We start from the raw sequence: 14,556 nt of genomic DNA, 5'->3' as shown, positions 1-14,556 counted from the left end.
GTTCAGTAGTTCAACCCATCGACGTTGACGCATGTTCAATTCCTTCTGCCTGAAGATATGCTCGAGACTCCTGTGATCGGTGTAAATTGTGCACTTGGTACCGTACAGGTAGTGTCGCCATATCTTGAGCGCGAATACAACAGCTCCCAGCTCTAAATCGTGCGTCGTGTAATTTCGTTCATGTATCTTAAGTTGGCGCAAAGCGTAAGCAATGACCTTGTCGCGCTGCATTAACACACATCCAAGACCCTGGATGGATGCATCACAATAGACCACAAAATCGTCCGTGCCCTCTGGCAATGAGAGGATAGGTGCACTGCAAAGTCTATCCTTTAGGTGCTGAAAAGCAGTTTCTTGTGTGTTGCCCCAACGGTAAGTGACACCCTTCTGTGTCAGTAGTGTAAGTGGCTGAGCAATCTTTGAAAAGTCTTTAATAAACCGTCTGTAGCAACCCGCCAAACCCAAGAACTGGCGTATTTCCGTTGGTGTACGTGGTGCAGGCCAGTTTCTGATCGAGTCTACCTTGGATGGATCGACATGGATCCCATCCTTGTTCACTACGTGGCCTAGAAAGTGGACTTCACGAAGCCAGAAGTCGCATTTCGAAAACTTAGCGTACAGCTGTTCCTTCCGTAGGAGTTCCAAAATAAGGCGTAGGTGATGCTCGTGCTCCTCCTGACTCTTTGAGTAGATCAGTATGTCATCGATGAAGACAATGACGAATTTGTCAAGATAGGGTTTGCACACCCTGTTCATAAGGTCCATAAATACGGCAGGCGCGTTCGTTAACCCGAACGGCATGACAAGAAACTCGTAGTGACCGTAGCGAGTTCTGAATGCGGTTTTGGAGACGTCCTCATCCCGGACTCTCAGCTGATGATACCCTGACCTTAAGTCTATCTTAGAGTAGTAACACGACCCTTGCAACTGGTCGAATAAGTCATCTATGCGTGGAAGAGGATAACAGTTCTTCACCGTTACCTTGTTCAGTTCACGGTAGTTGATGCACATTCTGAACGTACCGTCTTTCTTTTTCACGAAAAGTACTGGAGCTCCCCAAGGCGAAGAGCTTGGACGAATGAAGCCCTTTTCCAAGAGCTCTTGTAGCTGCTTTGACAGTTCCTCCAATTCTGTTGGAGCTAGACGATATGGTGCGCGAGCTATGAGTGCTGCTCCTGGAGCGAGCTCGATTTGAAATTCGACCTGACGATGAGGCGGTAAGCCAGATAAGTCTTCAGGAAACACCTGAGGGTAGTCGCGTACAACTGGAATATCCTCCAGTTTCTTTTCCTTCACTGATGCATCTGAAACGAGTGCCAAGATTGCGGTGTGACCCTTCCGCAGACATTTCTGAGCCTTCAAGAAAGAGATGATGCCAACCACAGCACCACTCTTGTCGCCTTGGACTTCGAGAGGTTCTTGACCAGTACGAGGAATGCGAATGATCTTCTCACTGCATAAGATTTCTGCCTGATGCTGGGATAACCAATCTATCCCAATAACGATATCAAAACTTCCCAAGACTATGGGAATAAGGTCGATCGAGAATGTTTGACCGGCTAAGACGATACTACAGCCCCTGACTATATGCGTGGCTTCTAAACTCTTACCATTAGCTAGTTCTACGACGTGTTTGGTGTTTAGAGGTGTTGATGTACGTTTTAACAATTTACCCATTTTCAAAGACATGTAACTTGTATCCGGACCCGAATCAAACAAAGCAGTAACATAAATGTTGTCGAGAAGAAACTTACCCATAACGACGTTGGGATCATTCCTGGCATCACCCTGCCCCAACACAAACGCACGACCCCTTGCCTCGTTGCCGTTGTTGTTTCCCCCGTTGTTGTTGTTGCCATTGCCCTGATTGTTGTGATTGTTGTTGTTCTGGTTCCTGTTTAGCTGAGGGCAGTGCCTTTTGAAGTGACCTTCTACACCACAATGAAAACATCCCTTGTTGCCCTGCTGCTGATTCTGCTGTGCTTGTGGTTGCTGCTGATTCTGATTCGCAGGCCGGGGGCTTCTACAATCCTTGGCCTCATGACCCATCTTGAGGCATCTTTGACAGCGACCCTTGTTACACTGGCCACTGTGGTGTCTGCCGCAATTGTTGCACTTTGGGAGGTTCCCTCGATATCCGCCCTGCCTGTGACTACCTGAAGAGTGCTGGCTGGGACTCTGATAACTGTCAGTCTTTCGCTGCTGGGCCTGAGACTGAACTGAAGCTGATCCCTTGCTGGAATCCCCATCCCATTTTCTCTTACTGTCACTGGGAGTAGCAGGAGTAGCTGAAGTAGTAACGGTAGCAGTAGCGCTGATACGTTTAGGCAGTCTGTTCTGATCCACTGTCTGGTCTGTGATGCGGTGAGTGAGGCGTTGTATAGCCTGGATGTTATCAAGATTAGCCGAAGTAACATGGCTCTGGATCTCTGGCGCCAACCCTTTGAGATACAACTCAATGCGCTTAACTGGAGGGTCCACCATAGTTGGACACAACACGGCCAGTTCGTTTGACCTTTTGGTATAAGCTTCGATCTCTGACCCAGTCATCTTCAAGTGATAAAGCTCGTCCTCCAACTTATGGATGTCTTCCCGAGTGCAGTACTCTCTCTTGATCAGTTCCTTGATATCATTCCAGGGTGTGGCGTTAGCAGCTTCCAACCCTAAAATCTGAACTTGGGCGTTCCACCAAGTTAGTGCTATTCCTTCTAGCGTGCCAGTGGCGTATTTCACCCTGCGAGCCTCAGGGCATTCACACATCTCGAACACAGACTCGAGCTTTTCAAACCAGTGGAGGAGTCCAACCGCCCCTTCCGTGCCACTAAATGTACTTGGACGACAGTCCATGAAGTTCTTGAAAGTGCAGACTGGTTGCTGTGCTGGTTGACCTATTGTGTACGAATAGGACAAAGTTTAATTACAAGGGCTAGTTTAGGAGTGTAGGATCTAAAGATCCTAGTGTGTGCTATAACCACAGGATATACATCCTGCTTGTGCGGCTGCAAGTGCCGCAGCAACTTGAGCTTGAACGAGAGCCTCTAGCTGGGCTTGAGTCGTGTTAATTCGTCCAGACATGATCTTCATTGTAAAAGTAGCGTAAGTGAGAATGGTTCGCGAGTAGGGCGATGACAGAAAAGCGTAAGCACGTAGGTATTCTCATGTAATAGTATTATGTGTATCTAAGTGTACTATGAGCAAAGTTCTATACGTTTCTAGCAAGCAGGTAATAAACATAAACCTTATTACCTAGGATGTCGAGTCTTGCACGTGGAGCGAAGCGTCGTTGTGGATCGTTGAGAGCACTGTTCTGGTTATAGTCTGGTTTTAATAAAACGTTTCCCATATTAAAACCGAGTTCTCTATAACCAATGGCTCTGATACCAATCTGTCACGCCCCCAAAATCCACCTGCGGAGTATCACCGCTTGGGAGCGTGACATGACCAGGATCAAGCCACCAATCATATTGAACATGTAATTGAATAGTAAAAGTTATCCATAAATACGAAAGGTGTTTATCAAAACCAACAAAGTAAATATAGCGGAAGCATTAATGTAGAAAACCCAACATAAGCATTAACGTTTGAAATGTCAATAGTGTTTAATAATTAACCACGATCCTTTGCCCACAACGACTCGCCCCTCCTTGTGCAAGCTCCAAAAGTACCTAAGGTCCTGCAAGGCATGCAGCAGAGAGTCAACAACTAGTTGAGCGAGTTCACAGAAAAGTAAATGCGTAATAGTAAGTTCATGAGTATCAGGTGGCTCTACTGGGCCGATATAGGTTTCTATTGGTGGGGGCTTCCCATGTTATTAATCCACTAGACTATGCGTTACCATAAGTGTTCTACATATTCCGAGAACAGTAATACGTACAATTTACGTAGGATTTACGTAAGTATCCTTCACAACCGAGGATAGGGGTACGTGGGGGTTTACGTAGGTTTTACGTAAGTGCCTGACACAACCGAGGCAGTAGTGAGTATCCGTTCACGTAGGTTTTACGTGAGTGTCCTTCGCAACCTGAGGACAGTGAGTAACTTAGGTATACTTAAGTTTTACGTATGTATCCTGCACAACCGAGGACGATGGTATGGTAGTCTAGTAATGGCATCCGTATGAATCTATTCAACCTTATCCTTTCAATCCCATTCCCAACACCCCGGGAATCCCATGCCTTGGTAAGAGTGTGAACTCACCTTGGGTTTGCTCGGCAGATACACAAAGTTCGGTTAAGCTATATAGTGATCAACCACGTCCTAGCATGGTTACCATACAAGTCAGGTTCGTATTCGGATATAGCACATAGGTTCTACACGTATTGTGACAAACGTAATCATGGCATGCACAAGTATTCATAGCAGTCCAACAGCAGACACGTAAACAAGTTCAAGTACCCGGCCCAATCAATTGGGCTCGTGACAGTGCAAGTCCAAACAGTGTGCATGTGTAGCTGGTCTCGAGTCGAGACTAGGGATCTCGAGTCGCAACAAAAGGAGGTCTCGACTTGTGCCTAAATCACTCGAGACTAGGTGGTCAAGAGTCAGGTCTCGAGTCGCAACGGGACTCGCAAATGCAGGTCTCGGGTTGTCATGATCAGGTCGAGATCACACGGTCTCGAGTCGCAACCGGACCCGCAACCGTGGTCTCGGTTTGTGTTGTTTGTGTTGATAAGGTGGTCTCGAGTCGAGACTGAGGGTTCTTGACTCGCAACCCTGGTCGAGACAACGTGTAACAGATTTCCTGATTTCATGTAGATCGGTTACACTTATTCATGTTTCCAAGTTTACAACCAAATCAATTAGCAGTTACTTCGGTTTCCAAATCAAATAAATAACACGTTTTCCGTCATTCAACTAGCATAACATCGATCAAATAGGGTTTTAACACCTTAATTCTCATGAACCCTAATCCGTTATGACATGTATCAAGAACATAAACAACAATCCTAACACTAAAGCATATCAATATGATCTGATTTCATGAACATCCAACCGGTTATATGTTAAATCTTAAACACAAACATGATAACCGAACCACAACAATCAATAACATATCCGATTGACTAGAACATATATCAAACACACACACACAAGCCGATTCTAAGAACACTAAACTCAATGATTAATCACACATCATCACTAAAATCATAAGTTAACACATGCAATCAACATATTAACAATTATACGTTCATGGTAGTACACTAACCGTTCTGAAAGATGGTGAACAAGGATTGATCCGACCGAATAGTTTGGTGTCGTCGGCTTCGAAGGGAGAAGAGGGAGCTAGGGTTTCTTTTGTGTGTGAATGTGTTTAGCAACAAATGAGGAATAATCCTTCCTAGTGTGTGGGTTGTACGCATAAGAGGAGTGGGCCGACCCTCCATTTGGGCTGCCCAATGAGCTCGGTTACAAGCATACGGCTCAGCCCACTTGGGCTTGTGCGATCGGGTTCTACGTTGTGCGTTCGGTTCACGTATCATGTATACATATTACACATAGCATTTAATTCGTAACATTCAATAGAAACACATATCACGTAAACATGCATTCATTCAGTTAGAGTAGCTCACATAAATACGTAACGTTACAAGATAGGTCTAAAGTACGAGTTGTCACACTGCAAGGCATGTAACAGAGGATCAACAACTAGTTGAGCGAGTTCACAGTTTATAGTTCGGTATTTGTAATAGTATAGTAAGCCTTGTATTCGTTCATTAAGTCATGTATCGTAATAGTTCGTATCGCGGCCCTTCAGGCATGTATGCGAAGATTAGGGAAAGTTCTCAAGTATTCTAGACTAGGTATGTTTGTATCGCGGCCACCCGGCACCTGTGCGAAGTTTTAGTGTATAGTTTGCAGCCTTCCTAGGCATGTGTGCGAAGATCAGTCATATTATCGCAGCCAACCCTGGCATGTGTGCGAAGATCAGTCATATTATCGCAGCCAACCCTGGCGTGTGTGCGAAGATCAGTTCTATAAGCATCACTAGTCTAGTAGTATCTTAACCAATCACCTTCCTCACCCGAGGATCATATCACTACGTTCCATTATCTAGAGAAGTACAAATAAATAAATAAATCAATCCCATTCCCACCCTGGGAACCCCATGCCTTGGCTGTGTGAACTCCCCTTGGTTTGCTCGGTATGCTATGCTCTAGGGTTTATCAAATGTCTAAGTCCGTTACACACGACCTAGGATATGTTGCACATGATACGATGTAAGTGTTTGCATCAAATTAGGGTTTGCAAATCATTGACACTCAAGCAGCTGTGTCTCGTGTGTTTATTGTGTACATGATGATATCACATAGAATGTTCACGCATGCAGAATCATACAGTTGCATTCAGTATCATACGATTATACACATATAGAATCATACATCATGTAATCAATTCATCGTATTCACATAATTCATGTGTCACGTCTTTGCTTTCACATTCCAGTCTAACATGGAGGTTAACATATTTGTCACTGTTAACATACTTCGTACATTCATCGGCGTTTATAAACTTAACAGTTTAACTGAGTTAGCGGCTTAAGAAAGTGACATACACATCTTATCAAGTTCAGCATTAAGTAATACACATTCATGGCCTCCTATTAATCGTACACAGAGTCAGACAGGGCCTTGCCCTTCTCAAAAGCTCAGACAAGTGTGGGGGGGGGGGTTTCCCCCTGTTTAAAAGTCGGATAAGAAAGTGGTGGGGGGCTTTAAAGGTCGGACAAGGGATCAAGTCCCAAAACTCGGACTCCCTTACATGTATAAAGCTCGGACAGGGATCAAGTCATGAAGGTCGGACCATGGGGGTTTAGAAACTCGGACAACAGGGTCTTGGGGTTAAAAGTCGGACCACACATGGTGGGGTGTCAAAACTCGGACTACATGTGTGGCAATAAAACTCGGACCACTAACACTTTAAAGATCGGACACGCTATCAAATAACAAAGGTCGGACCTATTGATTGTTATCTAAAAGTCGGATTACACAAGTCACACAAGCTCGGACTAAACAATCCCTTGTAAAGCTCGGACATCACAAACAAACAAAGTTCGGACTACATGTCCAAATAAAAGTCGGATCATTTTGCATCATCTAAAACTCGGATATGATATGTCATATCAAAACTCGGACATCCTTTAACTAGCATGCAAAATTCGGACAACATGTATCTACATAACAAAACTCAGACTATGTTAATTCGCAAACCTCAGACAAATAATTAAACATACGAATGTTCCTGTTCCATAAGATTGCATCAGTTACGTTTTTATTTCTCCTTTGATCGTGAAACCCTAATTACATACTTTGCATTATACTGATCAAAACAACAATCAATACTTCCACATATCCTGCATCTAAATCGTCAGGCAATCGATTCTACACTAAGCAACAACATTATCACATTAATCAGAATCAAATCAATAATCACATTGAGCATCATATGTAGAATTAGGGTTTTACCAAGAATTACAAGAATCAAGAATTAATAGTAATCAAGCAATCAATAAACAATAATCATTTACCTTGTGTTGATTCTAGAGAAAATGTGGAATCAAAGTGCTGAATGCCTTGTGCCAATGATGATGGTGATGATGATTGCTAGGGGATTTAGAGAATACAGTACGTGCTTTGGTTTTTTTGTGAAAATGATTAGTGAACAAGGGATTAGGGTTAAGAATCTCTAGGATTTCACTAATTACCCTCTACCTCCCTAAGTATCATATTTTACACATGCACACCATCTCATAACAATTTCATAGTTTCACCACCAAGTTCATATATTTACCAAGTCTTTCACAATTAACAAACAACCATGCACAATCACACAATACGATTCATTGCATCAAAACGTATATAATTCCATGGCAACTAATTGTGCAAATAATTAACTACACAAACAATGAATGTGCAATAAATGCGAAATAGAAATCTTGGAAATTCGAGTCGTCACAGTTTGGACATTTAGTTGCCTAATTTTGTGCCTAAAAGCCTATCATTTGTTACCCCTAGTTACTTACCTAAAAACTTACCCAAATATGACCCGGTCTTATAGTGTTAGTAATAGTAGTAGTTTTAGTAGTATGATGTAGATAAGTTTGAAGTTTTATTTTATGGTTGCTTGCTTTGAAAAAAAACAAAAAAAAAAGAAAAAGAGAAAAAGCAATGAAAATATATATATATATATATATATATATATATATATATATATATATAAATATAAAAAAAATAAAGAGAGATATTTAGTTGTCTTGTACATAGTAGTAGATTGTTAGTGTTAGTTTGCTTTATTGTGTAATAAAAAGACCGGGTTAAGTTTTCGCTACTTCATATATATTCCATTTCCCACCTTTACACCTAGCCACGTTACAACCTCGAAAGTCCCTTTGATTTGCATTCATGTTTAGCACTTGTAGGAGAAGGATCGATTTAGGTACAAGCTTATACTTGTGCAACCACCCGTTTGCCTATTGTGTGCCTAGCTTATCTTTGCTAGTTTTCACTTGTAGCCGAGAGGAGAGATTTAGAGAGGGGTGTATTGTTTTGGGTGTTAAAAAGGGGTTAGTAAAAGGATTGCATGTTTTTGCTTGGTTTAAATTGATCACTTGTATTGAAATTGATTTGATGAGTTGCTTGGGACAAGCAACGGTTAAGTGTGGGGATGTGACGGGTGGTCCATTGGACAACCCTTAATCATGTTAAAAGATGAATTAATCCTTCACTTAATCACGTAATTATCTTGAATTAGATGACTACAGTTGCTTATGTTTCAGGTGCGGTTCGGGAGCTTAAAGTGGATAAAACACAGCTTTGGACGGTTTGGAGTTGAATGGGTCACGCGTGGAACTAAAGATGAATCAAAGTGCAAAATTCAGGTTTCCACCGTAATTTACGGTTCCACCATAATTTACGGTGGACCTGAATTTCACCTGAATTTCACCGTAAATCAGAAGAGACTCACCGTAACAACTTTATGTCCACCGTAACTTACGGTGGCACCGTAAGTTACGGTGGAAGCTGCGGAAAATTGTAACTGCAATCATTAAAATCAGTTTTATTGTGTCTTTTAGGTTATTCTCGTGATTGATCAGTGGGAGAACGGACTAGGGGCGATTTTGGGTGATTTTGCTTGGCTTGGAACAATTTCTAACATTCGGTTTGTGATTTCGATTTGTATGAACATTGAACTCTTTGTTATGATGATTCACCAAGCTATGTGTGGCTAAAACTCTCGATGATCATCTTAGGAGAAGGTTTATCTTGAACTTTTGTGTGTTTATTTCTGAATTTCTAGAATGATAACTTGCGTTGCTTGAATATCATGGTGTATGCATAATTGTTTGTAGCTTGTTAATTGATAGTGCAATTTCTAGTCTCGATCGTACGTTCTTGGTGCCGTTGGCAATCGAGATATCACTGGAAGGGTTAGGGTTGGTTATTGATTAATTGATCATCGGGAAACAACCTCGCATTAGAAATCCGAGTACTTTGTTCCCTTTTATCACTTCGATTATGTATGTACGAGTTATGTCTATGTAACTCTTTCTAGTTGAAATTTCACACAATTGTTAAAGGAAACTGAATCCTAAGATGGCCATTGTTCTCCTAATCTGTTAAACAACCAACTTTTATCTGCAATTAGTTATTAATCTAGTTTTCTAAAACAACAATCCAAATCATTGAACTTTATTTTCCGCAAATTAGGTTAATTATAGTTAATTCGCAAAGCTATAAAATCAACACACTTTCCACATACTCCCTGAGTTCGATACCCTTTTACCACTATCTATAGTTGTTATTGGGATTAAATTTGCATGTACCACGACAAGCACGTCACTGATGGTGGAGGAGGAGGAGGTGGAGGAACGAAAAGCAAACTGCGCAAATGCGCTAACTCCTCCTCAAGAGCATAAACGGTGTGCAACAGATAACTAATCTGCTGCTCCATAGTAAGAAAACGAACGTCAAAATCTGGGTATGGCAGAAGACGAGTCGGTGGAGTCACGAATGGTGACTGACAAGTGCAAGGTGGAGGACGCGGAATCCTCTCAAGATCCATGACTCTACGACACAACAACTCCTGCTGAAGCTGTAACGACAAAAGCAGATCATCCCTCGTGTAACCAGTGTAATGTGAGGGATGGTATGGGTCAGAAACAGGCATCGTGTTGGGCGGAAACCAAATAAGTGGCTCGCCCGATGGTGCGGAAGCAGAAGGAGCAGTATGTGGAAACTGTGGCACAAAGGGAAAAGCTGCTAACATAGGAGGAATATGACTGGGCTGTTAACTCGATGGACCTTCCCCTGGATGGGGTGGAGGGATATCCTGTAAGAATGTGATTGGTAGATCGGTGCGGTGTGTGTCAGACACATGTGGGTGAAATGGGGCGATATCAACGGGTGCATGTGTAGGTGCAGGAGGGGGAGTAACATGCCTAACAAAAGGTGGTAAGTCATCATCGTCCTCTATCCACCAATTGCGGGTGAATGCATATCTGGGGTCAATCTGGTCTGCAAAAGGAGCATGGTCAACAGGTGCAGGGATCGGGTCAGGTAAAGGTGCAACAACAGGTATGTCAACAGGTACAGGTCATGATCAGGCAGAGGATCATGAGCAGGTATAGGCTTGGGTGCAATCATAGGCTCAGGGTCAGCTGGTGCTAACTAAAGATCAGCGGGTACATCAAAAAGTTGATCGTCAGGAATGAAGTCAATCTCATGCTCAGGATCAATGCCAGGATCAATCTCAACATCAAACTCGAAGCCCTGTGGAGGAACAGGTGCGGCCGACATGGCTGTGTCAGAATCAGAATCAGTGGGATAACGCTGCAATCCCAGTGCGTGCATGGTAGTAGATAACACAGACTCGAACGAATCAGGACCAGAATGGTAAGACGAAATCTTAACGACAGGAATCTCAATAAGCGGAACAACAATGAAATCGTCGACTGGAGCTCCATCACGCTGGGCACCCTCAGGGGGACCCTCGATAAAAAGATCGATATCATCGTCAGAGAAAGCATCAAGAGGCAGATCCTCGAGAGGAAATGCAGTAAAGGGTAAAGGAGCAGGGACCGGAACAAGAAATAGACCCCCGTCAGGTAAACCATCAGCTAGCGGTATATCATCGCCAAAATCTGGCAAGGCAAAAGGCTGAAAGTCATCATCACCGCTACTCTCAGTGTCGGATGTATAAACCTCAGGGTCCGGGACGATCTCATCATCCGAAACTATGGCCATAGGGTCTGCTATATCAGATACTCCACTCTCAGAGGAGGACATGGTGTCTGTAACAAAGCAATCACAGCATACGCACATATATCAACAATCATCAAATAAGCATGTAAGCAGTAACAATGTAAGCATGTATTCATCCTAGTCTTCCCAGACTATCCCACCCAGCCTCTCAGACTGAACTACCTAGCCTCTCAGACTAAACCTTCCCAGTTTCTCAAACTGAACTACCCATTCTCAAACTGAACTACCCAGTCTCTCAGACTAAACTTTCCCAGTTTCTCAAACAGAACTACCCAGTCTCTCAAACTAAACTTTCCCAGTCTCTAAGACTAAACTTCCCCAGTCTCTAAGACTGAACTTCCCCAATCTCTAAGACTGAATTATAAACATATCCTTGAAATGTGTTTTTGTGCCTTTTGTTTGTAAAAATGTTTGTTCCCTGGATCTGGACATTTTGTGTATGCAATGTAAACATGTTTGAAAACATTTTCGTGAGAGCCCTAATGATCGTAGTCTAGACTCGAGAAAGAATCCTAGTTCGCTATGATCGAAGCTCTGATACAAAGCTGTCACACCCTGACTTTTGCGGAAGCGTGATTATTGGTGTGACTTTCTTAATACCATAGAATTCAATCATAACAACGCTATATGATAAAACCACAAGATGTTCATCCACAAATTAAGTTTAGAAAATACCACAACATACTTGTCTGAAACGTTGACACCAAATTTAAGTTTACAAGCCACAACATGTTTAAATGAGTTCCCAAAGACTCAACAAAAGACCTTAAATAAAACCGAGTTTAGAAACATGTATCCCGTCCAGGAATAAGATAAATCTCCTAAACCCTACTGACTTGGATGACATCCTTTATTTATAACGCAGCTTGAAAACATGCAACACCTGCCAGATCCACTTCATTCCTTGAAATACATGTAATTTGAAAACATCAACAAAAGTTGAGCGAGTTCATGTGTTCGTGTATGAATAAACCTTTAAAGTATGTCTGTATGTATATATGTCCCTGGTATGTAGCAATAAGGAAAAACATATCACCAATGGTTTGCAAGGCCAATGGTATGTGTGAAATGGTGCAGGAAAACTCAAACCTAGCGGAATTTTGCCACGGCATTAGTATGTGGGCATAGTCACCACATGGGCCACCCTGGTCCTCATGGGTGTGGGCTCGCTACACCCAAATAGATCTATCAATCATGTCCCTCGGTCCTACGACGAGGATTAATGGCCTTAAGTGTTGTACCCACCTTTCACATGATCAAACAGTAACCCTCCTTAAGCTAACCATACCATGTATAAAACATTTGTAAATAATTGTAACATGTATTTCACCCCCGAAGTTATAAAACTGAAAACAGTTAAAAGAAAAAGGGGAACATGAACTCACAGTTTTGCGTCTTCATTACTCGTAACCCAAGTCTCCTCAGCAAACACGACTCCCTACAATGTACTAGGGTCTATTAGACTAACGGGCTGTGCCTTCCCTTAGTATTTATGTTTTTGAGTTACGTTTCTTTTAATATTATCCCAAGTTATAATTTCTTGTTAAAATAATAATTATTTTAACTTTAAATTATATTTAATTTTGGAATAATTTGTTAAACAATATTTTGTAATAATACTTCTTAAGTATTTATTTTCGTATTTCCTTCCCAAGGATGGGGGTATCTCATACATGTATCTTCGTATTCTTGTATTTGTAGTTCCAAAATAATATATTTTTAAGTCTAACTTAGAAAATATATTTAAACTTATTTTGTCCAAAAATAATGTATTTCAAGAAAATATATATTTTTTCTCAAAAATCATATATCTTCTAAATATTCTAAGAAAATATATTTTTACTTCCAAAAATAATATATTTTCTCCTTGTCGAAAATATGATATACTTTGTAATAATAATAAAAATCATATTTTCATTTCTTCCGTATCCAAAATAATATTTACCAAAGAATATATTTATAACGGTATCATCCGGAATATTTTGTAAGTTACGTTCTTGCGTTCGTTTTCACAATATTAAGTGTGTAACTTATGTATTTATTCCTTGTGATTTTTGGTAATATTGTGGATTGTAAATTCTTGGTATTTTGTTAAGTTATATTATTTTAACTCCTAAAATAATATAACTACTACACAAAGTATACAAATAATCACACACAATGTGTAAATATATATTCTAAATACATATTTATCCATTTTTATTTATAAAAAACAACCTCCAATACTTGTATTTTGTAACAAAATCTATGGCAAGGTTTATGTTGAAAACCATAGTTAAAACTCACTTGTAAATATTTGTTTAGAAAATATTTTTCTAGGTGTTTATATTTTTAGAAAATTTTGCCATAGTTTCCCCTAAAAATGGAGGTGTCCATGCTATCAAAACATATCATTTTCTTTTCAAAATCATCACAAACAATCAACAATCAAGCTATACTTACCAAGTGCTAAAACAAAGCTATCTACATAATAATCATGAACTTGAACTTTCATAAAAACTTATAGTAACTTGGTAGTGTGTTTAGTAGGTTTAGTTACCCTTTAAAGTGTGTTTATTTCTTTAAAAATCTTATTCTTGAAAGATTTAGGTGTTTACAACTTACTAGATGATTTTTCCAAAAATCATTCTCTTGGATTTTTCTTGTAAACAATGTATTCTTATACTTGTTTCACCACTAGAAACATGGTTAGTTTATTTAAAAACTATGTTTATACAAATCTTGTTATTTAACTTGGTTTCTTTGGAAAAAACTATTTTAGAAATCATCCACTCAAAAGACTTGTATTTTGTTTAAATGATCATCATATGAAAACAACTTTTATTATTCAAGTTCATGTAAACATAAGGCATGATGATCTTGTTTTTTCACAAGATCACCAACTTAACTTACTAGATCATGTGTTTAATCACAACCTAGTAGGTTTCTTATGATGTCTAACATCACTATCATAAATCATCAATCATCAAGAAGCAAATCATCACTAATCAACAAGTATTCATATGTTATTAAGCTTACGTTAGAGATTCATGAATATGTTCTTTAGTGTTTATAAAGATTAACAATGTACAACATCTTTTAACCATCAAAATATGAAGTAAGATCAAGTGATATGAAGCTTACTACTAGCACAAAGGCTAGGGAAGAACAATAGATGTTGATGATGACAAATGTGAAGGATAATAGCAATCGGGAGAGGTCCTTCAAGATCCAAGACCACCAAACCTTCTTATATGGTTCCTTACACCTTGTGTACACTTGATATTAGATGAACTTGGATGAATGATGGTGGTGGTAT

Source organism: Helianthus annuus, chromosome 8, assembly GCF_002127325.2.
Source record: "Helianthus annuus cultivar XRQ/B chromosome 8, HanXRQr2.0-SUNRISE, whole genome shotgun sequence".
NCBI classification, from domain to species: domain Eukaryota; kingdom Viridiplantae; phylum Streptophyta; class Magnoliopsida; order Asterales; family Asteraceae; genus Helianthus; species Helianthus annuus.
This window is presented reverse-complemented; position numbering follows the sequence as displayed.